Raw genomic sequence first — 24,911 nt, 5'->3', positions numbered from 1 at the left:
CTGACCTTGATATACTGATGGAGAAGACTGCACAGGGTGTGAATAGAGGACTCAGTGGCCATTGGTGTCTTCTTTGAGGCTGCCTACCACAACTCGAGATATAGAGACTTGAAAATCATTAGCATTTAAATGATATTGAAAGTCTTGGTAATGAAAGAGATTGCTTGAGAGATGTGTGCAGAAGGAAAAGAGGAGGATTTAAGGACCGTGTCCTGAGAGACACTGGCCTTTAAGGATAAGCAGAGAAAGATAAGCCAGCGAAGAGACTGATGAAAAGCATGACCATATGTCCTGGTTTGCAAGTGGTTAGTTCTGCTTTATGCCTGTTGTGTCCACATGACAGTTTATTCTGCCCCTTACACTTTCTCAAGGGCCCTGGGTTAGATGAAACTCACATGGTCACCCTATGATAGCAGGCAGCCAGAGCAGCAGAGGAAAACCAGGAGGAGCCAACATCATGATGAACACTGGATTTCACAACAAAGAGGTCCCTGGAGACTTTGGCAGCAGATAATTTGAGTTCTGAGCATGCAATCTGGGTTTTGGAGGGTAAGCAAAGTAAGTTATTTTAGTAGTGTTATTTTCTAGAGACTTAATGAAAAAATGAAGGGACAAAATGGATTTTCAGAGTATGGGTAATAGAGAAATTTTCTCTGAAGATGTCAGGCACTAGACTATGTATAATTGATGAAGAAAAGGCTCAGTAGAGACAGAAATTTTTTTTTTTTTTTTAACACCCAGGTTCTCCAGAGCAGGGAAATAATCTGGAAGAGAATTCTGGAGAACTCAGCATCTCAAAAATTAAAACCACAATGAAGGTGCAGCAGCTGATAGTAAGGAATGATAGCCTCTCAGATCTCTGACATTCCCAGGCATTCACTGGGCTCTGTCTGGTGATCTGAGCTCTGTCTGGTCATCTGGTGGGCTTTCTGGTCTGGAAACCCATGTGATCTGGCACTAGAGGTGTTTCTGGGTCTTGTCAGCTACCATACTTCCCACCTTCCTTGGAAAGGCTGCTTCTTTCTAAGGTTCTGGGGCTGCTTTGGCTTCTGCGCTGGCAGGGGAGCAGCAGGACTCTGCAAAAGGGGATCGCATGATGTAGGGATGTTGGAGATGCCTCAGTTTGTATGAGCTGCAGAATGAACTGATATGGTCCTTACCCTCACCCACAATCATGATAAGTGACTTCCGGAAGCCTGGCTCCATTGTCCTAGAGAGCTCAGGCAGGGGTATTTGCGTGTTTGTGTTAGTCGCTCAGTCTGTCTTTGTGACCCCATGAACTGTAACCTGCCAGATTCTTCCGTCTGTGGAATTCTCCAGGCAAAAATTCTGGAGGGGGTTGCCGTGCCCTCCTCCAGGGGATTTTCCCAATCCAGGGATTGAACCTGGGTCACCTGTATTGCAGGCAGATTCTTTATGGCCTGAGCCACCAGGGAAGCCCAGGGACATTTGGAGGCCCTTTATAACGAGTTGACTCAGGAAAGAGAGAAAGGATTCTTTGTCATAGAAAGGCCAGGATAATTGCTTCACAAGGAACAGGGGTCCAAGTCCCAGAGCTAAAATGAATATATGAGTTTCGAAAAAAAAACAACAACAAAACAACAAATTCTTGTGAGCCAGGTGCGTCTGCCCCTCAGAAAATCGAGAGGAGGCTGGCTGTAGCTGGCTCTGGAGGAGGAAGGCCTTAGTGCCTTTGAAGCACCCACATCGCTTCCTCCACCCAGGAAACAACAGCTGCTCTGACCACCCCTCAACCCCCACCGAGAGAGAAGCTCACACGACTTTGCTGACCTCCAGCCCCTATCAGAGACCCGCACGAGAACGCATTCAGGGCGAAGCCGCCATTTCTCTGTGGAGGAGAATCCTGAGGAGAGGCGGGCAGTGGTGATGAAAGGGCTGGGGAGGGAGCGACAGCTAAGAAAACCTTGAAAGGTGAGGTTTGTCCTCGCCGCCCACCATGTAGTACGGGGGTAAAGTCTCCTCGCCAGTCCTCTGACTCTATCACGGTGCTCTCTGGAGCCCTCCATGCGCGGGGAGTCTGACTCTGTGACGGAATGGAGGCCAGCCGGGTGGGGCATTCGCAGGCCCCGAGCTCCTGGAGTGAGCGAGGGGCGGCACCTCAGTTGGCCCAGCCGGGTGGGGCCCAGCGCGGGCTGCAGGCGCAGACGTCTCAGCCCTTAGCGTTCGGGCGGGCGGGTGGTGGCCGCGCAACGCGGGGCTGCCGCCCGGAAGCCCCCTGCAGCCTCTTTCCGGCAGGGAGCCGACTCTTCCCGGCAACCTGATAATTTAAAAACAAATTGATATGCTATAATTGCAAATGTCTGGGTTGTCTGGCCTTGACAGGAATCGTCTGAAAGCAAACAGTCTGGTCCAGCCGAGGGCGAGGGAGGTGTTTTCTGACAAACGCGCGCTGCTAACAGAAGGATCCCTCTGCATCCTGAGTCCTTCCCTGTTTTATGGCAGGATGTAAATTCTGCATCGGGGATTTTTTTTTTTTTTTTTTTTTTATGATTCCTTTTCTTGACGTGTGGATTCTGAATTTAATTTCTCCCCAGAGAGGCGCCGGAATCATCCAGCCGTCCTCCTCGTCAAAGTTATGGGCAATTTGACCTGCCATTTAGCTATTTCCTGGAGCCGGTTGAGTGGTTCTTAGGGCCGTTTCTGCCTTGAAGACAACACAGGGTATGTTATAACCCATGCAGATGAGGGCTCGTGACCACTGGCTTGAGAATTAACAAATGTTAATTCTGCCTCAGCTGATGGCTGAAGGTTTCAGCAAGTTCACAGACCTCTTAACTGGAGGCAGGGGTCCCTTCCCCACGTGACCCATTTAGTTTAAAGGGCAAGGGGTTGAATAGGCAAGTCAGAGAGAACAAACCAGAAAGAACAGCATATTACAGAGAAAATTCCAGAAGCCTGAGTAGGTTCCACAGCTCTCTTCTGCATCCATACAGATAGGAAGATGTGAACTGACCCTATGTGTAGTATGCTCCTGTAATGTGATTTATGATAATAAGTGCCTTGTTCCTGTTCTTGGCCCAGAGCAACTAAAAGCCTTGGTATTTCCTCAGCGATGAGTCATAAATGAAAAAGAGTCTTTTGTTATTCATAACAAGCCCCCCTTCAATCACACCTGAGTTTATGTTATGGGGTAATTTTTGAATGGCCCTTAGATATCACAGGATGGGAACTGGTTGCCAGGGAACCGACCAAGTGATTAGCGGCCTGGAACTTTTAGCCCTACCCCCCATCTCCCAGTCTCTGGGGAGGGGGAGAGAGGGGCTGGAGGTGGAATCAGTTGTCAACAAATGATTTAATCAGCCATACCTACCCAGTGAAGCCTCCATAAAAATCTCTGAAGTATGGAGGGACTTCTGGTGGCCTAGCGGTTAAGAATCCGCATTCCCAAAGCAGGGGGCACGGGTTCATTCTCTGGACTGGAAACTAAGATCCCGCATGCAGCAAGAGGTGGCAAAAAAAAAAAAAAAAATAAAAAAAATTCCTAAAGTATGGGATTCAGAGAGCTTCTGGGCTGGCGAACAAGTGGAGATGCCAGGAGATGGTACACCTGGAGAGGACGTGGAGGCTCTGGGTCCCTCCCTTATACTTTGCCCTACACTTCTCTTCTATCTGCCTATTCCTGAGTTACATCCTTTTATACAAAAATGGTGATCTAGTAAGTATGCTGTTTTCCGGAGTTCTAGAAGCTGCTTTAGCAAATCAGTTGAACCCTAGGAAGGAGTCAAGGGAAACTGTGATTTATAGCCAGCCTGTCAGAAAGCACAGATGACTTGTGATTGGGGCTTAAAGTGGGGTGTGTGTGTGAGGTCTTGTAGGAATGAACCCTTAACCTGTGGAATCTGATATTGTCTCCAGGTAGTGTCAGAACTGAGTTAAATTGTGGGACAACCCAGCTGGTGTCTGAGGATTGCCTGGTGTGGGACTTTAGTGGCCAGAGATATTGTGACTTTTTCCTTTCTAGCTTTAAAAAAATATTATTATTATTATTTTTAAAATATTTACTTATTTACTTATGTGGCTGTGTCGGGTGTTAGTTGCTGCACAAGGATCTTTCTTGTGGCCTGTCTTGCTATATCTCACTGTTCACTGAACCCAGGGTAGGCAGGGTATGAGCGGGAAGCTGGAATTGTGAAAACTCAAGGAGCCGTAGGAACTGCAGGCATATTTATTCTCTCCTGACTGGCACAGTGGCTGTGGCAGCAGCAGACATGCTGTATTCTCCTCTTGTGGTTGACCCAGCAGGCACAGCCCTGGAGCAAGGGCTTTTTCAGGTGGAGCTTATATATGTTTACGGAACAAGAGCCGCCCATGGCCAAGCGGGTGCGTGTGTGCATGCACAGTGCAATGTGATCTCAGATGTTACATAACCATATATTTACACAATGTGGGGCGAGCGAGCCTGACCACCACCATCTTGGCTAATTTGCTCTTTCTCTACACGGCCCAAGAGCTTCTCTCCGGTTGTGGTGTGGGCTCCTGAGCACACAGGCTCAGTAGCTGTGGCACACAGGCTTCATTGCCCTGTGGCTTGTTCCCTGACCAGTGATTGAACCCGTGTCCCCTGCATTGAAAGGTGGATTCGTAACCACTGGACCACCAAGGATGTCCCTCCTTTCTGGCTCTTAACATCACTATGTGTCAAACACTCATGGAGTGCCCATGGTAAGGCAGGTGCTAGAGTTGGAGTAGGCTTTTTTCTGAGGAGTGGTGAAATGAGCCCATTTCAACCCAGTGTGGTTAAGTGCCAGCATAGAGGCTTTGTTGTTCTTGTTCGGTCACTCAGTCATGTCTGACTGCAGCACACCCAGCTTCCCTGTCCTTCACCATCTCCTGGAGTTTGCTCAAACACATGTCCATTGACTCGATGATGCCATCCAATCATCTCATCCTCTGTCACCCCCTTCTCAGCATACAGGCTTCATTCAGTGTTTTGCTGGAGCTGGAGAGAGAGGAACGTTTAATCATAGTGGTTGATGTTTGCTGAGTTGCTACCATGCAACACATATTATGCTAGATGCATTCCCTGCATTGTCACAGGTAGTACTCACATCAACCCTAGGTGGCAGGTATTATCCAGATCATTTTACAGATAACAAAGCTGGAACTTAGAGAAGTTAAGTAACTGGAGATAAGGGGGTGGTAAGAGGCAGACTGGGGTTCAAAACTGGGTCTGTCTGATACTCTTAACCACTGTTGCTTCATTTTCCATCTCCCTGGCCTGCGGGGGTCAGAGAAGCCTTCAGAAGCCCTGAGGTGAAGTCAGGGCAGGATCACCCTGGTATTGGCCAGGGTAGGGTGGTCTGAGGGTTATCTGCTCTGGGAGGGAGGGGTAAAGGGGGACTGAACTTGACCTCTGCCCCAGAGCTGCTGTCCTTCTCTTCCCAACCACTCTTCTAGGCTCCAGAATAAGAAACATCAGAAGCCTCAACAGGAGACTGCAAATTCTTGGCGATTTAATTGGAGCGTTTTGCTGCTCTTGAAACCAGCTGGAGAGAAGGAGCAAGCAAAGAGCTTGAAGAGCTGGTCTTTGAGTCAGAGCTAAGTATAGCATAGCCAAGTGCTTCATCTCCCCACTCACCATATCGCTGTGGTTTTGAAGGAGGTTGGTTCCGGGGAGAAAATATTTAAGGCTGAAGAAATAGAGTTTTCTTCAGTTTGTCTTCTGTGTAAATAAGAGGGATGCAAAGCACAAATGTTATGCTGGTTCTTATTGATTAACATGCCAACAAGTTGAACAGTTTTTCAGCTGTCCAGCTTTGCCTCTTCTCACGGCCGCTCTGCGGGCGCTGGGGGGCCACTGCGGGGAGGCCATGCCCGAGGCAACCAAGCTCCCATCCTGGCCCCTGGTTCCCAGGATGCCATCTCTTTCTCTGGGTAACACTGGTACCCACTTCAGGCTGTCTCTGTATCCTGTCTTTCCTCATTCACGTCTCTCTTTCTTTGAACTCTCTATTGGTCTTTCCCTCTTCCTGTGTTTTCACTTGAGATCCCACACTGAACAGATAGATCCAGAGCTCAAGGAGTTTGTAATCTGGACTTTCCAGATCGTTCAGTGTCTGCCAGTGGCTGGTGAGGCTGGTGGCTGTCAGATCTGCATTGGTTGCTGTCACCCCTAGGATTTGAGAAGGAAAGAGAGGCAGTGCTTTTGGTGACCTATGTTCTCAGGAACATAAAACCTTGGTAACTGCTTCATGCTAGGCCGGGTGTCTCAACCTGAGGTCTGTATGATCTCAAGGGAGATGAATAGAGAGCAACTTTCTAAATATATGTGTCTATGTGCATTTAGGGGGAAGTTTCATAGTGTTCACTGAGTTCTCAAGGTTGGCTATGAGCCAAATCATGTACGAACAACCATCCTGCAAGTGCGGCCCCGGTAGGGAGGCTCAGGCACTAAAGGGTGAGTCAAAATTCAGCTCAGAACATGGACTCTAGGAGGGTCTTCCCCTCCATCAGACACCTTATTTACCTTTTCAGAGCAAAACTAAAGGAAGAAACCAGTAGTTACAGTTGACCCTTCAAATCTATCTTTAATAAAAGATCATTTCATTTGTACTTGGTCTTGTTTGGCGTTGATTTACAAAGATACTAAGTTATTAGATTTTAATATGTACTTAAAAGAGCAGATAGAGGAAGAATGAGATTATTATTGCTTTATCCTTTGATATATCCTAAAACTGTAGAGTTGGAATGGCGCAAAAAGTTCATGTCGTCCACCTGAAAGCCCCAACCCTCATCCAGAATCTTCATCCAGAAGATTTTCTCCAGAAAGCCTCATCCAGAATCTTCTCTATGCCACTCCCATCAAATGGCCATTTAGCCTCTTGCAGGAAGAGAGAATGCTTTGTTCACTTATCCATTCATCTCCTCAACTGCACACTCTCATATGCTGTGTACTCTGCTAGGTTCTGGAAAGATGACAAATAACAGCCTTGCTGGTTCTTAAGGAGCTTACAGTCCAGCTATCTAGAGAGGCAGACACTGAATAGTGATGAAGAATGTTAGAGCAGGGACAACTCTGAGGCTAATGGGGATCACTCTGGTCAGTGGGTGGTGGTGCATATAGAAGGCATTTCCAGAGAAAGTAGTATCCAAGCTGAGCTGAGAGGGAAGGGGGAGCTGGGAAGATGGAGGAAGATTGGGTTGAGGGAATGCTGTAGGCAAAAGCAGTGGCACAGTCAAGGATCTAAGAATGACAGAGAAGGAGCAGGGCTTAGTGGAGAAAGTGAGAGGCCGTGATCGGAACAGAAAAAGAGAATAAATAGAATAAATAAATAGAGTGGTTTCTATGGCAACCTGCTTGATTTTAGACAAGTCTGAGTGAGAAAGTTTTCCCTGACCTTTCTACTTAAGGCCTTCTGATGCTCCTAGGCAGAGAAACATCTTCATGGGATTTATGAAGACAAACAGACATCCCAGCCATGAATTTTCTCCTCCACTTCCTTATAGTGGACATAAATTTAAAAAGAAACAAGTTTTGGTTCTGTTTTACCCTTGCTATGACCACCACCTGGAATATTGTTTTGGACCCATCCACTCAGCCCAAAGGTTTGTATATGTTCACCTACCCCTTCAGACTGTGTGCTTCTGAAGAATGGGGACCATGACTAATTCTCTCAAGTGCGTAGTGCAGGTCTAGCATACAGCAGGTGCTCAATTAGTGCTTTGTGGTTGACCAGTGAATGGGTGAATGGCTTAGACGCCAGTCAGTGGTGAATCCTATGAACTGATGTCAGCGTGAAGTAGAGGGAGGCAAGCAGGAAAGCTGGACAAGTTATGGCAGGAATTGTCAGTGTCACCCCAGGAAGCTGAGGTTCCTTCTATGCTGTGAATTTCATGGGTATGATGATTATACTTCTCAGTGTATATTTCTCTCCTCCAGATCTTAATAGTACCCCTAGTTATATAATACTTGATTCACATAAACTTAATATTGTGAAAATTGTTGCATAACAGCCATAATTATATTTTAGAGATCTTGGGAAGTTTGCATTACCAACCAACAAAGCAGCCAGTGCGTCAGTGAATACTGCAAAACCACAATGTGAAATTGGCAGTAACCACCCTAAAGAGAAGGGACTTCCCTGGTAGCTCAGCTGGTAAAGAATCTGCCTGCAATGCAGGAGACCCCTGCATTGGGAAGATCCCTTGGAGAAGGGAAAGGCTACCCACTCCAGTATTCTGGCCTGGATAATTCCATGGACTCTATAGTCCTTAGGGTCACAAAAAGTCAGACATGGCTGAGCGACTTGCACTCACACTAAAGAGAAGGCCTTTCCTCTCTGTTCTGTGTTTCTGTTATTGTGTGACTTCTCAATGCCTTGGCTCATGTCTTGCTTTTATTGGTGATAATTATATTATATTCAGTTATAGTATTGTGGTAGACAGTCTCCAAGATGACCCCCAAAGATTCCTATCACTTGGTATCTATGCTCTTGTGTAATCCTGTCCCCTTGAGTGTGGACTGGACAGAGTGTGGCTCACAACTAACCAACAAAATTTTGGAACAGTGATGGTGTCACTTCTCGGCTTTGGTTATGAAAAAAACTGATTCAGCCATGGGCTTCCCTCTCTCACTCTCTTACTCATTTTCTCCAGGGGAAACCAATTGCCATGTTGTGAGCTACCCTGTGGAAATGCCCAGATGGCAGAGAACCGAGGGAAGCTGCAAGCTGACAGCAAGCAGAGAACTGAGGTCTTCAGTGTCAAAGTCCATGAGGACTTGCAGGCTGCTCGCAGGATGTGCAAAAGCTTGGAAGTGGTTTCTCTTCTCAGCTGGCTCCTTGACGGCAGCCTTGAGAGACCTTGAGGTAGGGCACCCACCAAGCTGTGTCTGGATTTTAGACCCACAGGAATGATGAGATAATAAATGCTTTAAGCTGCTAAGTTTGGGGTAATTTGTTTTACAGCAATAACTATCTAATAGGGGTTTTGGTCCCACATGAGAGCGGATGCTGTAACAAATACCTAAAAATATGGAGTAGATTTCTAATTGACCAGTGGATGAGGCCTGGGAAGATTTTCTGATGTGTGTATTTGCGAAAACCTAAGTTAAGTTGAACAGATATAGAAATCTGAACTTTGATGATGCTGCCAGTGAGGTCTCAGAGGGAAATAAGAAACATTTTATGGAAATTTGAGGAAGGGAGGTCTTTGAGATGCCTTGGCAGAAACTTGATATTATTGCCTACAGTGATGTGGAAAGTGAAAAATGTGCCCAGCGAACTGAGTCATCTAGCTCAGGAGATTTCAAAGTACAGGGCTGAAGGTGCTGCCTGGTGCTTCCTTGTTGCTTATAGTGAAATGCAAGAGGACAGAGATATATTGAGGGAAGTACTGATAAACAAAAAAGAGTCAGGCATTGATGAATTTCTCAGCCTCTCCAGATGGCAAACAATGCTAAAATTAAGAAATACCTTCCAAGTGAAGATAAAATCCAGGGCACTGCCAGGATCTTCCCCTAGTTGAAACTTCAGATAGGACTGGCCTCAGCTGACTTCTTGTTAGAACCTCCTGAGAGATCTGAGGGTGGAGGCATGTGCTTGACTCACAGAAGCTCGGAGATAATGCTTATTGTTTTAAGTTGCTAAATTTTGGGGTAAGTTGTTATGCAGCAATAGATAACTAGTACTGTCATTATCATCACCATTACTATATTACCTGTGTAACCAGAAGGATGTCCATCTTCATTGTATGTAAGGTAAAACAGGGAGTCTCTGTACCAAGGACAGAGGGCAGTTAAAGTTGAGATTACTGTATTGAAATAGGGGATTAGGTAAAAATTAATAAAATTAAATGGTCCTAAGATTTTTCTGGGAAATCTGACCAGCCCAAAAGAAAAGACCTAAAGGAATTTATATCAGAGGTTCTGCAAGAATAGTAGAGCTAGATCTACAAGGTCAGTGGGCCTGAGCATACACACAGAGCTTCCAATCAGTTTTAGTATGATGTCTTTTTTTTAATTGAAGTATGATTAAGATATAACATTATATTAGCTTCAGGTGTACAACATAATGATTCAATACTTGTATATATTGCAAAATGACCACCACAGTAAATCTTATTACCATCAGTCACCATACATAGTTACAGTTTTCTTTCTTATGATGAGAACTTTGAAGATCTACTCTCTTAGCAAGTTTCAGATATGCAAGACTTATTGTTAACTGCATTCACCATGTATTATTATTAACTGCAGTCACCGTGCTATACGCTACACCCCCCCATGACTTATTTACTTTATAGCTGAAAGTCTGTAACTTTTGAGCCTCTTCTTCTATTTTTCCACTCCCTACACCCCACCCAGGCTTCCCAGGTGGTGCAGGAGTAAAGAATCTGCCTGCCAATGCAGAAGATGCAGAAGACTGAGTTGGATCCCTGTGTCAGAAAGATCCCCTGGAGAAGGAAATGGCAATCTGCTCTAGTATTCTTGCCTGGAGATTCCCATGGACAGAGGAACCTGGAGTCACAGTCCAGTGGCGTCACAAAGAGCCGAACACAACCGAGCACATAGCAACAGCAGCTACCACCTCACCCCCTGCCTCTGGCAACCACTGATCTGTGTGTAAATGAGCTGATTATTATTGCTTTTAAGATTCCACAATAAATGAACTCGAACGGTATTTGTTTCTCTGTCTGACTTATTTAACTTAGAATAATGCCCTGAAGTTTCATCTATACTGTGCAAATGACAAGACTTCTTCCTTTTTATGGCTGAATAACATTCAGGTATTTATACACCTGTAAGCACACCACATTCTCACCATTCATCAGTGATTGGTTACTTAGGTTGTTTCCATGTCTTGGCTATTGTAAATGTTGCAATGAACATAGGGGTGCATATATCTTTTCTAATTAATGGGTTTTTTTTTAAATCTTCAGATAAATATCAAGAAACAATTATTGAATCATATGGTAGTTCTGGGGCTTCCCTGGTAGCTCAGCTGGTAAAGAATCTGCCTGCAATGCAGGAGACTTCAATTTGATTCCTGGGTTTTGGGGAGAGTGCCTGGAGAAGGGCTAGTCTACTCACTCCTTTATTCCTAGGCTTCCCTGGTGGCTCAGATGGTAATGAATCCACCTGCAATGTGGGAGACCTGGGTTCGATCCCTGGGTTGGGAAGACCCCCTGGAGAAGGGAATGGCTACCTACTCCAGTATTCTTGCCTAGAGAATTCCATGGACAGAGGAGTCTGGTAAGCTATAGTCCATGGGGTCACAAAGAGTCGGACACGACTGAATGACTTTCACTTCACTATACTATGGTAGCTCTATTTTCAATTTTTCTAGGAACCTCATACTATTTTCCACGGTGGCTGCACCAACTTACATTCCCACCAACAAAGGTTGCCTTTTCTCTTCCTCCTCACCCACACTTGTTTCTTATCTTTTTGATGATAGCCATTCTGACAGGTGTGAGGTGTTATCTCATTGTAGTTTTGATTTGCATTTCTTTGATGATTAGTGATGCTGAAACTTGCCACTTTTACATATAAACAGATACAAGTATTTGAGGAAAGCACCTAACATGAAAGACATAAACCAAAACAAACAAACAAAGGCAACTTTGAGGAAATGGCAAATGTATAAGAAGCAAAAAAACTTCAAAGAAATCTATCAAAATGCTCAAAGAGATAAGAGATGATAAGAGAATACAGTGCAGCCAAAACCCAGAATAGGATGCTGTGAAGAAGGAACACTCAGAGATCACAAACAGCTCTTGGAAATTTAAAATATGGCAGGAGAAACCAAAAGCTCAGTAGTTGGGTCCAAAGACTGTATGATCAATAAGGGAAGTTTTCTTTTTTTTTTTCAACAGCAACATTTCCAGCATCTTGAATTTTACTTTGTATACAGTAGACACTCTACAAAAATTTTTTAAGAGAATGAATGAATGATAATAAAGTTGGGCAAGTCTTCTTGAAATTTATTCACTCAGTCATATCTGACTCTTTGTGATCCCATGGACTCCAGCCCACCAGGCTCCCCTGTCCATGGAATTCTCCAGGCAAGAATCTCCTTGGAGCAGAGGATAAAGGCAGACATGGGAAAGAGGAAAGCAAAGTGAAAGGCTTCCAGGAGATCTGAATTTGAGTAATGGGAACTCTGGAAGAAATAAGTCAGGTGGGAAAAAAAGAATCACTGAAAAAAAAGGCTCAGTAAAAATTCCTCCAAATGAGTGACTTGGATTTCCAGAATCAGCATAATGAATGCAACAGGAGCTACACTGGGTCAGTGCTATAAAATCTCAGAACATCAAGGACAGCCACACCTGAAGCTAGAGGACAACGGAGTAACACTTACATAATCTGAGTGGCAAATAATCTCCCATCGAGAATTCTATACTCAAAGAATCAATAAATATGAAGGTAGGATAAAGATATTTCCAGAGATTCAAGATCACACAAAATTTCTTCCCTGTGCACTCTCTTGCCTACGGAGGCAACTAAAGAATGCACTTACCAAGATGAGGAAGTAATCTAAGGAAAACAGAGGTGTGGGATTTAAGTAACAGGCTCTAACACAAAACCGAGGTGAAGGAAATACCCAGCATAGTGGTGCAAGGAGGGTCTAAGATGGCAGATGTGTAGCAGGCATGGAGAACAAGTTCAAGTTGCAGCCAGGAGACTTCTCCAAAAACAGAAAGTTAACAGAACACCTAATGCGTTCGAATGTATTGAGAAGAAATTCATACAGTTGGAGGAGAACTTGAGGTAAATCAGTGAGAAGTACATAGAAAACCAACAAGACCATTATTTAGCCCGGGGAAGCAAAATATGCAGGAATGGAAAAACAATAATAGTGTACAAATGGCTTAGCTGTGAAGAACATATATGCAATCACAGTGATGTAGAAACTAAATGTTGACCTAACCAAACTTACCTTCTGGCTCTGCAGGGATAGAGGAAAGGCACAGGAGTGGGAAAGTGTGCATATACCTGGCGGGACCAAGAGGAGGGGCGGAAGTTACATCTTCATCTTCCAGATGAGTCAACAGAATCTGAAAGTTTTTAAAAGTAGCCTTGCAAGCAGGTTATTTAGTGACACAGGAATACATTCAAGAGAAGATCAGGTAAGAGAGTTGAAAGTGATCACCTTCTGGGAGTGGGAAGTTAAATGCAGAGTGTGGCGAAGCCTTACAGAATTATTTACTCTTTACACTATGTACATGTTAGCCTTTGATAAAAAGATAAACTAGATTAATCAAATATCAAAAAGATAAACTAATAAAAAAAGAAAGTAACTCGATGGTAACAAAAGAAAGGATTGACTTAAAATAGCAGAACACTGCGAAACCTTATGCAGAGCAGAGCTATGGTAGAAGGAAGTGGTCAGAAGAGGATACCCAGAGACATGAAGATGAGTTAGTGCTTGAGAGGAAGATAAGGGTCGGGAATGAGGGTGGCACAGAGTGGCAGGAAGAGCATCAGGCAGAGGGAACAGTGTGAGCAAAGGGGAGGGTGGGATGAATTGGGAGATTGGGATTGATGTACACTACTATGTGTAATTGACATACACTACTATGTATACTTGGGGCTCAAGTTAGATTGGAAGGAAGCCATGGAACTTCTCTTTGGAAATCCTTCCTTTGCTAGTCTGCCTCCTGAAGTTCGGCTTCTGGTTTTCTCCCGTGACACACTCATCCTTTCCCAAAATCTCGAACCCTGGGGTTTTATGTTAGCAGGGCTTCCCTGGTGGCTCAGATGGTAAAGAATCCACCTGCAAAGCAGGAGACCTGGGTTCGATCCCTGGGTTGGGAAGATTCCATGGAGAAGGGAAAGGCTACCCACTCCAGTATTCTTGCCTGGAGAGTCCCCACGGAGAGAGGAGCTGGGCGGACTTCAGTCCGTGGAGTCGCAAGGAGTCGGACACGACTGAGTGACTAAGTGCTATGTGTAAAATAGATACTAATGAGAACCTACTGTATAGCACAGGGAACTCTACGCAGTGCTCTGTGGTGAACCTAAACAGGGAGAAAAGCCAAAAAAGAGGGATGTATGTATACATATATCTGATTCACTTTGCTGTAAAGCAACTATCAGTCAGTCAGTTCAGTCGCTCAGTCATGTCCGACTCTTTGCACCTCATGAACCGCAGCATGCCAGGCCTCCCTGTCCATCACCAACTCCTGGAGTTTACTCAAACTCATGCCCATCGAGTGGGTGATGCCATCCAGCCATCTCATCCTCTGTCGTCCCCTTCTCCTCCTGCCCCCAGTCCCTCCCAGCATCAGGGTCTTTTCCAATGAGTCAACTCTTCACATGAGGTGGCCAAAGTACTGGAGTTTCAGCTTCAGCATCAGTCCTTCCAATGAACACCCAGGACTGATTTCCTTTAGGATGGACTGGTTGGATCTCCTTGCAGTCTAAGGGACTCACTCTCAAGAGTCTTCTCCAACACCACAGCATCAATTTTTCAGTGCTCAGCTTTCTTCACAGTCCAACTCTCACATCTATACATGATCACTGGAAAAACCATAGCCTTGATTAGATGGACCTTTGTTGGCAAGTAATATCTCTGCTTTATAATATGCTATCTAGGTTGGTCATAACTTTCCTTCCAAGGAGAAGCGTCTTTTAATTTCATGGCTGCAATCACCATCTGCAGTGATTTTGGAACCCAAAAAATTAAAGTCCTCCACTGTTTCTACTGTATCCCCATCTATTTCCCATGAAGTGATGGGACCAGATGCCATGATCTTAGTTTTCTGAATGTTAAGCTTTAAGCCAACTTTTTCACTCTCCTCTTTCACTTTCATCAAGAGGCTTTTTATTTCCTCTTCACTTTCTGCCATAAGGGTGGTGTCATCTGCATATCTGAGGTTATTCCAATACAAAACAAAACAAAACAAAAACCCAAAGCCAAGAAGATATGAAACAATGGTCAGGTTTAGGAAACAGTGCATCAAAAAGAGGGCCATTGCTTCCTAGCTGCAGAAGTCATCTCGAAAGACACAAATTCAGATGTCATTAAAGCTAGGGGGCAGAAGGGGCATTTTAATGAGGGTTCCACTGGGCTCAGAGGACTGTGTTTAGCAGGAGGGCATTAGTGGAAGGAAGGGTGAGGGTGGGAAGGAATGAGGATGGAGGACCAGACTGCATTTTAGCCAGAAGCTGAGTATGGCAGGGATAGAGTTTGGTGCACGGGCTTCAGTGGTGGTGACTTTCCAGGCAGGCAGGAGCAGTCACCCAGGGTGGGGTTAGAGACTGCCAGAGCTGCCAGGCTGAGGTCCCAATGCCAGCTGTGACCTCTGCTTGGGGTCCTAGCTAGATCATATGTAACCAGACCAGGCTTTGAAAAGTATCCTGCCCCATGTGGTTTGGAAGGGTCTGGCTGCCAGCAGAGGATGCCTTTCCTGAACAGGAAATCTTTTTGATCTCTACAAGCCTGTTTTCTTCGCTATAAAGTGGAGATAATGAGAGTAATAATAGGATCTAATTTTTGGGGATTGTACCGAGGAGGATCAAAATGAGCTGATGTGGGTGAGACAGGATTATGAACTGTAAAGAATCGTGCAGATTGGAGTTATTCTAAACTTTCCCCAACTCTGATCCTGCACTCCATGGCCCCATCACCTCTCCAAAGGAGGTAGCACATTTGCTCTAACTTGTACCTTCTAGTTGCCAGATTTACTTCCAGTGTTTTGTGGGCTTTGTGTTGATTTGCACAGCAGTAGTGGAATAGATGAAACATATGTATTCCCTGGGCTTTCCTGGTGGCTCATCAGTCAAGAATCCTTCTGTGATGCGGGAGACCTGGGTTTGATCACTGGGTTGGGAAGATCCTCTAGAGGAGGGTATTCTTGGCAGCCCACTCCAGTATTCTTGCCTGGAGAATTCCCATGGACAGAGGAGCCTGGCAGGTTACAGTCCATGGTGCCGCAAAGAGTTGGACATGACTGGGCAAGTAAACACAGCACATGTATTCACTAGAGCATTGAAAACCTCATTGCTTTATTGTTTTTTAGGAGAACATTGCTCAGGATGATTGGGATATCTGATATTTGATAGTTCAACTTTTTGAACTCAAATATATTCTTACATCATGTTTCATTTTAAATAATTTGTACTATAAATATGTGTGTGAGCACAAATCTGTGTAGGTAGTGACCCTTTATTCCCTTGGAAGATGAAAGGACAAAGTTTTTTTTTTTTTTTATAATCCTAGGACATTATTTGGGGTTAGACCTGGTCACAATATCTTTATTTCTTTCTACTTTATCATTTCTCCCTTCCAAGATGGGGGTCTCTGCCCTCAAAGGTGGTGTGGCCATAGTCTCCTTAAGGTGATGTTTTATCAGAGAAAGAAGTATTGTGCCCAATGCCTTCAAAGAAAGGAGCCCACTGATGGTTTTGCTGCATCAATATCAACCCTCTTCAGTTACAGTTATCAGCTTCTAGTGGGAATACCCCAGAGACAATGTTTTGTGTTTTAACCCTTTCTTCCTGTGCAGAGGCAATTTGCAATGTCTGGCACTGTAGTAGAGCTCCCATATACTGGCACCAGTTGACATATGTTATGGTGTGATGCGTAGTCGAAGTTCTCTGGTATGGCATGCTGAGTGATCTGTTCTTGATGAATGGTTTGAACACCACTCACTCTCTTTTGGTCCCCTTTCCTTTGTTATAGTGTTTGCGAGAAACTCCAGTTTTATCAAGTAGAGCGGTTTTTATTCTGAGACAAACTGGAATTGAACCTGGAGATACTCCTGGAATGGAGGATTCCCAAGTGATTGGTGTTGGTTCTAACTCTTTAATGGCCTACTGCCTCTTTGTCTTTTTGCTGCCCCACTGACTTCTTCCTGCCCTGGCCTGTATCTTTTCTCGACATAAAAGCTTTCGGTTATAACTTTGGATTGCTGTGACAGTTAGTGACACTGCATTATGTTAGGATGCTTTTTCACCTTCAGATCCCATGGTTAACCAGCCCATTCTATATCCTGGTTAAAGCCTTGAAAGATGGAATGCGATTGGTCCAGGTCATCATTTTATAGCAGGATCAGTGGCCATACCCACTCCTGGTTCAGTCTCTAGTTGTGAGGGGAGGGGGCTCTGTATAGCCACGTATCACCATCTGTGTTACAATGAACTGTGGTAGACAGGTCCTGTGACTTACGTCTCCATTATGGGCAAAGTCTTTTTTTGAGTCAGAGAAATATATAAGAAAAATTCAGAGTGTCCTTCCAGCCAGAGGACTGATTAAATATTAAAAAAATTGAAAATCCAGACCCACTGGTAACATTATAGCAATGGCCTTTGTACTTATTTTGCATTGAAACTTTATAGCTTTAGATTATATTTTGGTACTAATAGTCTCCAAAGTAGTTAGGCAGGAAGAAAATATCTCTGAAGATCAAGTCCATAACTGTATTCTCCAAATAAGTCTCTTGGTTTTCAGTTGCCTCTCTGCTAAAAGGTGGCTGGCCCAACTCACATCCCAAGTGCAGACTTGGATGTGCTCATGAGATGGAAATTTTCTGCTAACTGAAGGAATCCATCAGTCAAACACCCTAAGATATGGAGGTAATTTCTAGCAAAGTTTTTGTGGCATTAATTTGTTTTACTCTGACAACTTGATTAATCAGTTTTATTGTGACAACTTGTTTTGCTGCAATGCTGCCTAATCAAGGAGCTGTCACCAAAATACTTTATGACTCCCCTATTTCCATCACAAATCAAAAACTTCACTGACAGCTCACCAACAGAAGAAGCAGTGATAATTAAATGCATTCTGACAGAATTAGGAAGCATTCAGTTGGGTGACGTTATTAGGAGAGATTGCATTTGCAGAGAAAGGAACAATCAGAAGGTACTCTTTCTAAGTAATTATGCAGTTTCTCTGGTGAACCCCAAATACCACACCTGTGTAAAGGTACAGGGGGTGAGCTGAGAGTTTTGCACGCACCTCTGATGAATACCTGGGATTTTCCCTGCTGGATCTGGGAAGCTGAGCCTCTGCTCTTGCTGATTATCAGAAGCGGAGCCATTAGTATTTATCCAGGAGACAGTGGGAAATAGAGAAAACTTGTCAGGAATGGAGAATGTATTATAGGAGGAGCTTAGGAGACTCATTCCCACCTGTTTCTAGGAGCTGTGCCGGAAGCAATGGGAAGGTGGTGGAGAGAAGGGTATGAGGGTGTGCCTCTTCCAGAGGGGTCCAACAAGTGATCATTTTAAAGGACTCAAGAAGTTAATGTTTTCTGCTTTGTGCTTATCATTATACCTACAGCAAAGGTGATGAAGGGAAGCAGTGAAAGAACAACTCCCTCAGCAGTCCAAAATCCCTAGATAAAAGAATGCCTACTGGTCAAACACTTATAGTGTCCTGGGCACCGTATAAGCAGCTCTATGTATATCATATCATTTAATCATTACAACAACTGTATAATAGGCATTATCAGTTCCCTTTTCCAAGGAAGGAAACTGAGGCTCAGAGTTGTTAAATAACTTGTCCAAAGTCTTGGAGTGAATAAGTGTAAGAGCCAAGATTCAGATTCAGGTGGTTCTGGTTCCAAGCTTAAGTACTTCCAGTGGGCTTCATCAGGGCTCGCCTCACTGTCTCCCTGTCTGGGAAAATTCCTTGGCAACCTTATTTCCGTCTCCTGGAGAATGGCATTGTATTGTCTGCCATCTGTTCAGACACAGGTGGAGAGGCTTCCTCACTTGTAGTGAGGTGGATGGGTGCAGCAGGTCCAGCCCTGTCTGCAGAAGGTGCGGGGGAGATCAGCTCCGTTACATTAGGCAGTCTGTCTCCTTGCCATCCTGAGTTACAAATGAGCGATGTGAGCTCTCCTGGGGAGGGTCCTGTTTTGCAGGCGCTATGGAGATGAGTGTATGACAAGCAGGACATTTATGGCCCCAGATGCCACAGGGCACAAAAGTCAATATGTTACATGCTCATTTAACATATTTGACTCTAATGAAACAGGTTGGAAATAATTGGCTTTTTAAGAAATGCTGCATTTCATTTTATTTCCATCAGAAGACATATACCCGCTGGGTGGTTGTAACTCCAGACTTCACAAATTTACCTCGTTCTGAGACTGGCAAGGAGGAGGTGGTGGGGACAAATAGAAGTATGTGTGCCAGAGAAAAGGTCAAGGAAGGTATCCCGACAAGAAAAGAACAAAACATGGTTGTGTGGGGCTTTAAGTTCTTTGGCAGCTGAACATTTTCTACCTGCGTGTGATCAATTATTTCCTTACCAGTGATCAAGGTCTAGCACCGCTGGCCTGGGATGATTGGAAACAATTTCTCGTTTCCTCCTTCACTGATTCCCAGTTGAAGTCTATGAAATGGTAAATGGTATAATGTTTGAAAGTGTTAAGTTTTAAAATCAACAAAAGGTTGTACTTTCATGACAGTCAGAGTCTAGATGGTGAAGTAGAAACTATACTACTTATATCTATAGGGAGAATAGGATAAAGGGATTGGATAGAATAGATCAGTAGAACGGATCTATTTAATCAACTGGGGGATTAAATAGAATTGATAAAGGGACTGAAAAAGCAACAAAGGTAGCGGCTACCGGAAGCAGCTGCCATCCTAGGGTTAGGGGAACAAAGGGAAGTGGTTGGAGTGATCAGAACCCAGCACCTCTGAGGAGGATCCCACATCGTTGGGACTCAGACCTTCGGAGGAGGGCTCTGCCTGGATGGCTCTGGTGTCTCTGAGGGGTACAATGAGTGTGGGAAGAAGCTGGAAAATGGAACCGACTTCTGCTGTTCATGCGGATGCCTGAGTGAGGCACCCTGATGGAGCGAAGAAAGTGGAGGGGACTAGTTTCCCTCCTCTATTTCCAGAGTCCGTCTAGCTCCCCCTATTGGTCAAGCCTAGCAGGGCACTTGCTGGCAAAGCGGACAAGTGGTTTGCAGAGTCCCTGCCCCATTACAATTTAGGGTACAAAAGACTGGATGTGAAACTGAGGGACCGTAGCTTAATAACAAGCAAAGGTGTCTGTACAAGATAGCGTGGTAGCTAAGAGCATGCAAGAAATGAGCTTGTCAGATCTGATAAGACCTGTGTTTAATGTCACTGCCCATTAAGGGCTCTGGAGGGCAAAGAAAATGAAGCTGAGATGTGCTGCCTCTGCTCAAATGGCGGCTCCGTGCACATCCTCTTTTGATAAGCTTCTGGATCCTTGGCTAAAGAGATTGATGCTCTAATCTGACAGTGGGTTTTCATCTTGCTCAACTGCAGTTCTTAAAAAAGTTGCAGTAGGTGCCAGAAGTGTGTTTGGAACCAACAGCCTCCCCCCACCCACCCACCCTCGCCCCCGGCAGCATTATTAGATTTTGGAAGGAGTCTCAGGAAAGTGAAGGCAAAATGGGGCTCTGAGTATGTTTTGGAGAAGGCCGTTGCATGAGAGGTGCAGGACCAGCTGAAGATAGGGAGGCTGACTTCAAAGAGAAAACTGAAGAGCTAGTGTTATGTTATTACTTTAACATATGGGAGTTAATCTTTGTTTTTACAGAAAAATCATTTGAGACCTGTGACCTTGGCTTTCACTGTTTTGTGCAAGCCAAATAAAGTTTTAAAAATAAATTTCAGAGGATAGGGTCTCAGAAATAACTTTATTCTTCAGAAAGGTGACTTTTAAGCAGTATATTAAAAATACCAGATTGAAACAGCAAGATAGTTCAACAAAAGTGTTGAATATCTTTGGCCAAAATTTGGTTTAGCAAAAGATTCCTATTTTGGAATGAAACTAATCAAGAAAAACAGGAGGAGATGGCCACAAGCCTGGGCAATTATTATAAAGCAATTCATCTCTAGGACCAGTGGTTTTGGGAAGGTCATACCTTCTTCCATTTTATTTGGGTCACTTTAGGATCTTGGCCTAGGCTGTGGTTTTTGCAGTTTCTGCACTCAGTAAGAATGACAGAGTGTCCCAGGCAGTTTTTATCTGTCCTACAGCAGATTCACACCATGTACCAGATGGGCTGAGCTGAACTGAAAAAGGCAGAGATAGATGTTGGAGGAGTCAGACAGGACATGGTGAAGAAACCATGTTCTCCAACTTCTGAAAGAGAAGATGTGAGAAAAGGGATGTTGTTGGCTTAGATAACTGCTTGGAAAGTTGAACCCCACAGGGGGAGGCTGATTGAGTCTGCCCAAATGTACGTTGAAAGTCAGCTTGCGTCATCTGACCTCTTCCCCTCTGAGAGACTGGTGGTTCCTAGTAGAAGTAACAAATGATAGTGTTCCCTTGCTTAAATGCACAAAACATAAGACCAAGAAAATATTTTTATCTAGAGCTACTTGGACATGCAAAATGGGAAAACCTATTATTAGCCTCTAAGGAGGTCAGTTCAGTTCAGTTGCTCAGTCGTGTCCGACTCTGCGAACCCATGACTCACAGCATGCCAGGCCTCCCTGTCCATCACCAACTCCTGTAGTCTACCCAAGCCCATGTGCATCGAGTCGGTGATGCCATCCAGCCATCTCATCCTCTGTCGTCCCCTTCTCCTCCTGCCCCCAATTCCTCCCAGCATCAGGGTCTTTTCCAATGAGTCAACTCTTTGCATCAGGTGGCCAAAGTACTGGAGTTTCAGCTTCAACAGCAGTCCTTCCAATGAACACCCAGGACTGATCTTTAGGATGGACTGGTTAGATCTTCTTGCAGTCCAAGGGACTCTCAAGAGTCTTCTCCAACACCATAGTTCAAAAGCATCAATTCTTCAGCACTCAGCTTTCTTCACAGTCCAACTATCACATCCATACATGACCACTGGAAAAACCATAGCCTTGACTAGATGGACCTTTGTTGGCAAAGTAATGGGCTGCTTTTTAATATGCTGTCTAGGTTGGTCATAACTTTCCTCCCAAGGAGAAAGCGTCTTTTAATTTCATGGCTGCAATCACCATCGGCAGTGATTTTGGAGCCACCCCAAAATAAAGTCTGCCACTGTTTCCACTGTTTCCCCATCTATTTCCCATGAAGTGATGGGACCAGATGCCATGATCTTAGTTTTCTGAATGTTGAGCTTTAAACCAACTCTTTCACCCTCCTCCTTCACTTTCATCAAGAGACTTTTTAGTTCCTCTTCACTTTCTGCCATAAGGGCAGTGTCATCTGCATATCTGAGGTTATTGATATTTCTCCCGGCAATCTTGATTCCAGCTTGTGCTTCTTCCAGCCTAGCGTTTCTCATGATGTACTCTGCATAGAAGTTAAATAAGCAGGGTGACAATATACAGCCTTGATGCACTCCTTTTCCTATTTGGAACCAGTCTGTTGGTCCATGTCCAGTTCAAACTGTTGCTTCCTGACCTGTATATGGTAGTTTTTTCTAAATAAAAAGTTTCTAGGGATCAAATCAGTGATTTTCTGTAAAGAGAAATAGTGAGCTCAAGACAAAGGTAGTTTAATACTTGATCAACTGGATTTGAATTTTTGGCAAAATGGTCTCTCACACTTGTAGATCTAACTGAATCCTATTCATGAAATTACCCTAAAGAAAGTTACTACATTTCCTTTCTCTTGTGGTTGAGCAGTTATCATAAACTGCAAACTAAATTCATGGGAATCTTTAGTCCAGGTAAGGATTCAGGATTTCTGCTGCAAATATAAAATGTCTAAGACTTATTTTGATTGTTTCTGGAGTCAGCATCAAGTGTTATGAGAATGCAATGTGAACTTAAGGGATTGTAATGTATTCGCCTTAAATATCTTTTGTTGTTTGAGTTTGATCTTGAGGAACCCAGCCAATATGGCATGAATTTTAAAGGCTTTACAAAAAGTGCTCCCTTTTGACTTTTGGGAAGAGTATGAAAAATCACTTATAATTCTTAATTTTATTTTTTGTTGCATTTTCTGTTAGTAATTGGATTTTGAAAAGTTAGGCTGGCACAGGCAAAAACAATATCAGCTTATCCAAAGGAAATTATAGAGCAACACTAAAGCTACCAGCAACCTAGATGTCCATCAACAGATGAATGGATAAAGAAGTTGTGAAACATATATGCAATGAGATATTGCTCAGTCATAAAAATAAAAGGACTTGTCAGTTCTAGTGAGGTGGATGAACCTAGAATCTATTATACAGAATGAAGTAAGTAAAAAAGAGGAAAACAAATATTGTATATGAATACATAGATATGGGATCTAAAAAAAAAAAAGGTACTGATGAAGCTATTTGCAGGGCCAGAATATAGTCACAGATGTAGAGAACAGACTTGTGGACACAGTGGGGAAGGGGAGGGTGGGACGAATTGCAAGAGTGGGATTGTAGTAGTAGAAACATATACTCTACCATATGTAAAATAGATGGCTAGAGGGAAGTTGTTGTATAACACAGGGAGCTCAAACTGGTGCTCTGTGACAACCCAGAGCTGTGGGATGGGGTGAGGGGCCATGGAGGGGAGGTTCAGGACGGAGGGGACACATGTATGCTTATGGCTGGTTCCTGTTGCATGGCAGAAACCAACAGAGCATTGTAAAGCAGTTATCCTCAATTAAAAATAGAAAACTAAAGTTACCTATGATATAAATTAAATAATGACTCTAGCGATCATGAAGAGTTTCAAGAAATTTTTATACAAAGCCTGTGAAGTGGGAGTTTGTGTGTGTTCTGGTTATTAATAACAATAGCCCTTTGTTATTGGTACTTACTACAGAGATATTGTTCAGGAACACTTGGGCATGGTCTCAGATTTGTCTCCCAGATGGTACTGTGTCCTCACTGATGACGAGTTTGGAATTCACACTGAGATACCAGGTATCTTAAGCCTGTGTAGACTTTGGGGGTTCTCTGGAGGGAGATTGGGAAGGCTTTTTCCTTGGAGATAGTGAGTGCTTGAATGGATTGATGATGGGTACCACATAGACCTGGACATTTTGAAGTTAATTCTTGTACTGGAGCCAGAGGTCAAAAAAGAAAAGAAATGGGAATTTTAAAATTTGAAGGCAAGATTATAATTTGGACAATGATTTGTTAGAAGAGTATATAGCATGGTACATCAAATTTAGAGCAAGATTAAAAATTAGTAGAGGCAAATTGAAAATTTCAACATGAACCTCCCCTTTTTAAAAACAAAGATGATTTCTTTTTTGTCAACAAACCACCTCATATAGTCGTGTGTGTGTGTGTGTGTGTGTGTGTATGTGTGTGTGTGTGTTAGTTGCTCAGTCGTGTCTGACTCTTTGTGACCCCATGGACTGTAGTCCGCCAGGCTCCTCTGTTCATGAAATTCTCCAGGCAATAATACTGGTGTGGGTAGCTATTCCCTTCCTCAGGGGATCTTCCTGACCCGGGGTCAAACCTGCACTCTTGCATTGTAGGCAGGTTCTTTACCATCTGAGCCAGCAGGGAAGCCCTCATGTACTCATATGAAACAATAAACTTCTGTAGGAGGTACATTTAGGTCTCTCCTATCATTCCACAAAGAAAGTCCAACTTTCCTTGGAGAACAGTTGGCTCTGTGCTTGGGGCATGAGAACCTGTGGGGGATTAACTTGTAATCATGTGAATTTCAGGAAGCAAATTATGACTGTGATAATTATAACATGTTAAGTTTATAAGAGACCACAAGTCCACAGTGATGCTGAAATGGGACAAAAAATGTGAATTGTGCTGAGGCAGGTCAACTGGTTGGTGCCACACTACCGAAATTATAAGTATCCTCACCTATGTGGGGGGAGCGTGGTCACTGCCAAGGGTCAGAGGACAATTTCTGGAGGGATTAATTGGTCATGGTGGCTCTCAGTTCATATCATGGTAGGAATTACCCAGATGAAGAGGTGTTAAATCAGAGCCAGGAGTTCTCTGGGAGCAATGGACTTTTTTGGACGCTAGAAAGCTGCAAGCAGACATATTGCTCAAGGACACTTGGGCATGGCCACAGCTTTCTCCCCTAGGAAAAACTGTCCTTGCTAACAATGAGTTTAGCTTGA

The 24,911-nt window shown here is 44.0% G+C and overlaps 1 long non-coding RNA gene across 6 annotated transcripts in view; it reads left to right on the top strand.

Moving 5' to 3' along the window:
• LOC110130341 (uncharacterized) overlaps window positions 1-10,640 on the top strand; it is a 131,370-nt gene extending 120,730 nt beyond the window's left edge. For 5 of the 6 annotated variants that reach the window (XR_011490034.1, XR_011490038.1, XR_011490037.1 and 2 more), the window contains 2 exons: window positions 8,617-8,828; window positions 10,325-10,640. This is a non-coding gene — a long non-coding RNA (uncharacterized lncRNA). Of the gene's footprint in view, window positions 1-2,554; window positions 2,683-5,418; window positions 7,567-8,616; window positions 8,829-10,324 lie in introns of those variants that run through there. The other variant, XR_002311824.2, reaches the window with a different exon arrangement.
• The last annotated feature ends 14,271 nt before the right edge of the window (window positions 10,641-24,911 follow it).

The sequence above is a fragment of the Odocoileus virginianus genome, chromosome 10 (assembly GCF_023699985.2).
Source record: "Odocoileus virginianus isolate 20LAN1187 ecotype Illinois chromosome 10, Ovbor_1.2, whole genome shotgun sequence".
NCBI lineage: Eukaryota > Metazoa > Chordata > Mammalia > Artiodactyla > Cervidae > Odocoileus > Odocoileus virginianus.
Note: the sequence above shows the minus strand (reverse complement) of the source record. Positions and strands in the feature narration are given on the sequence as shown.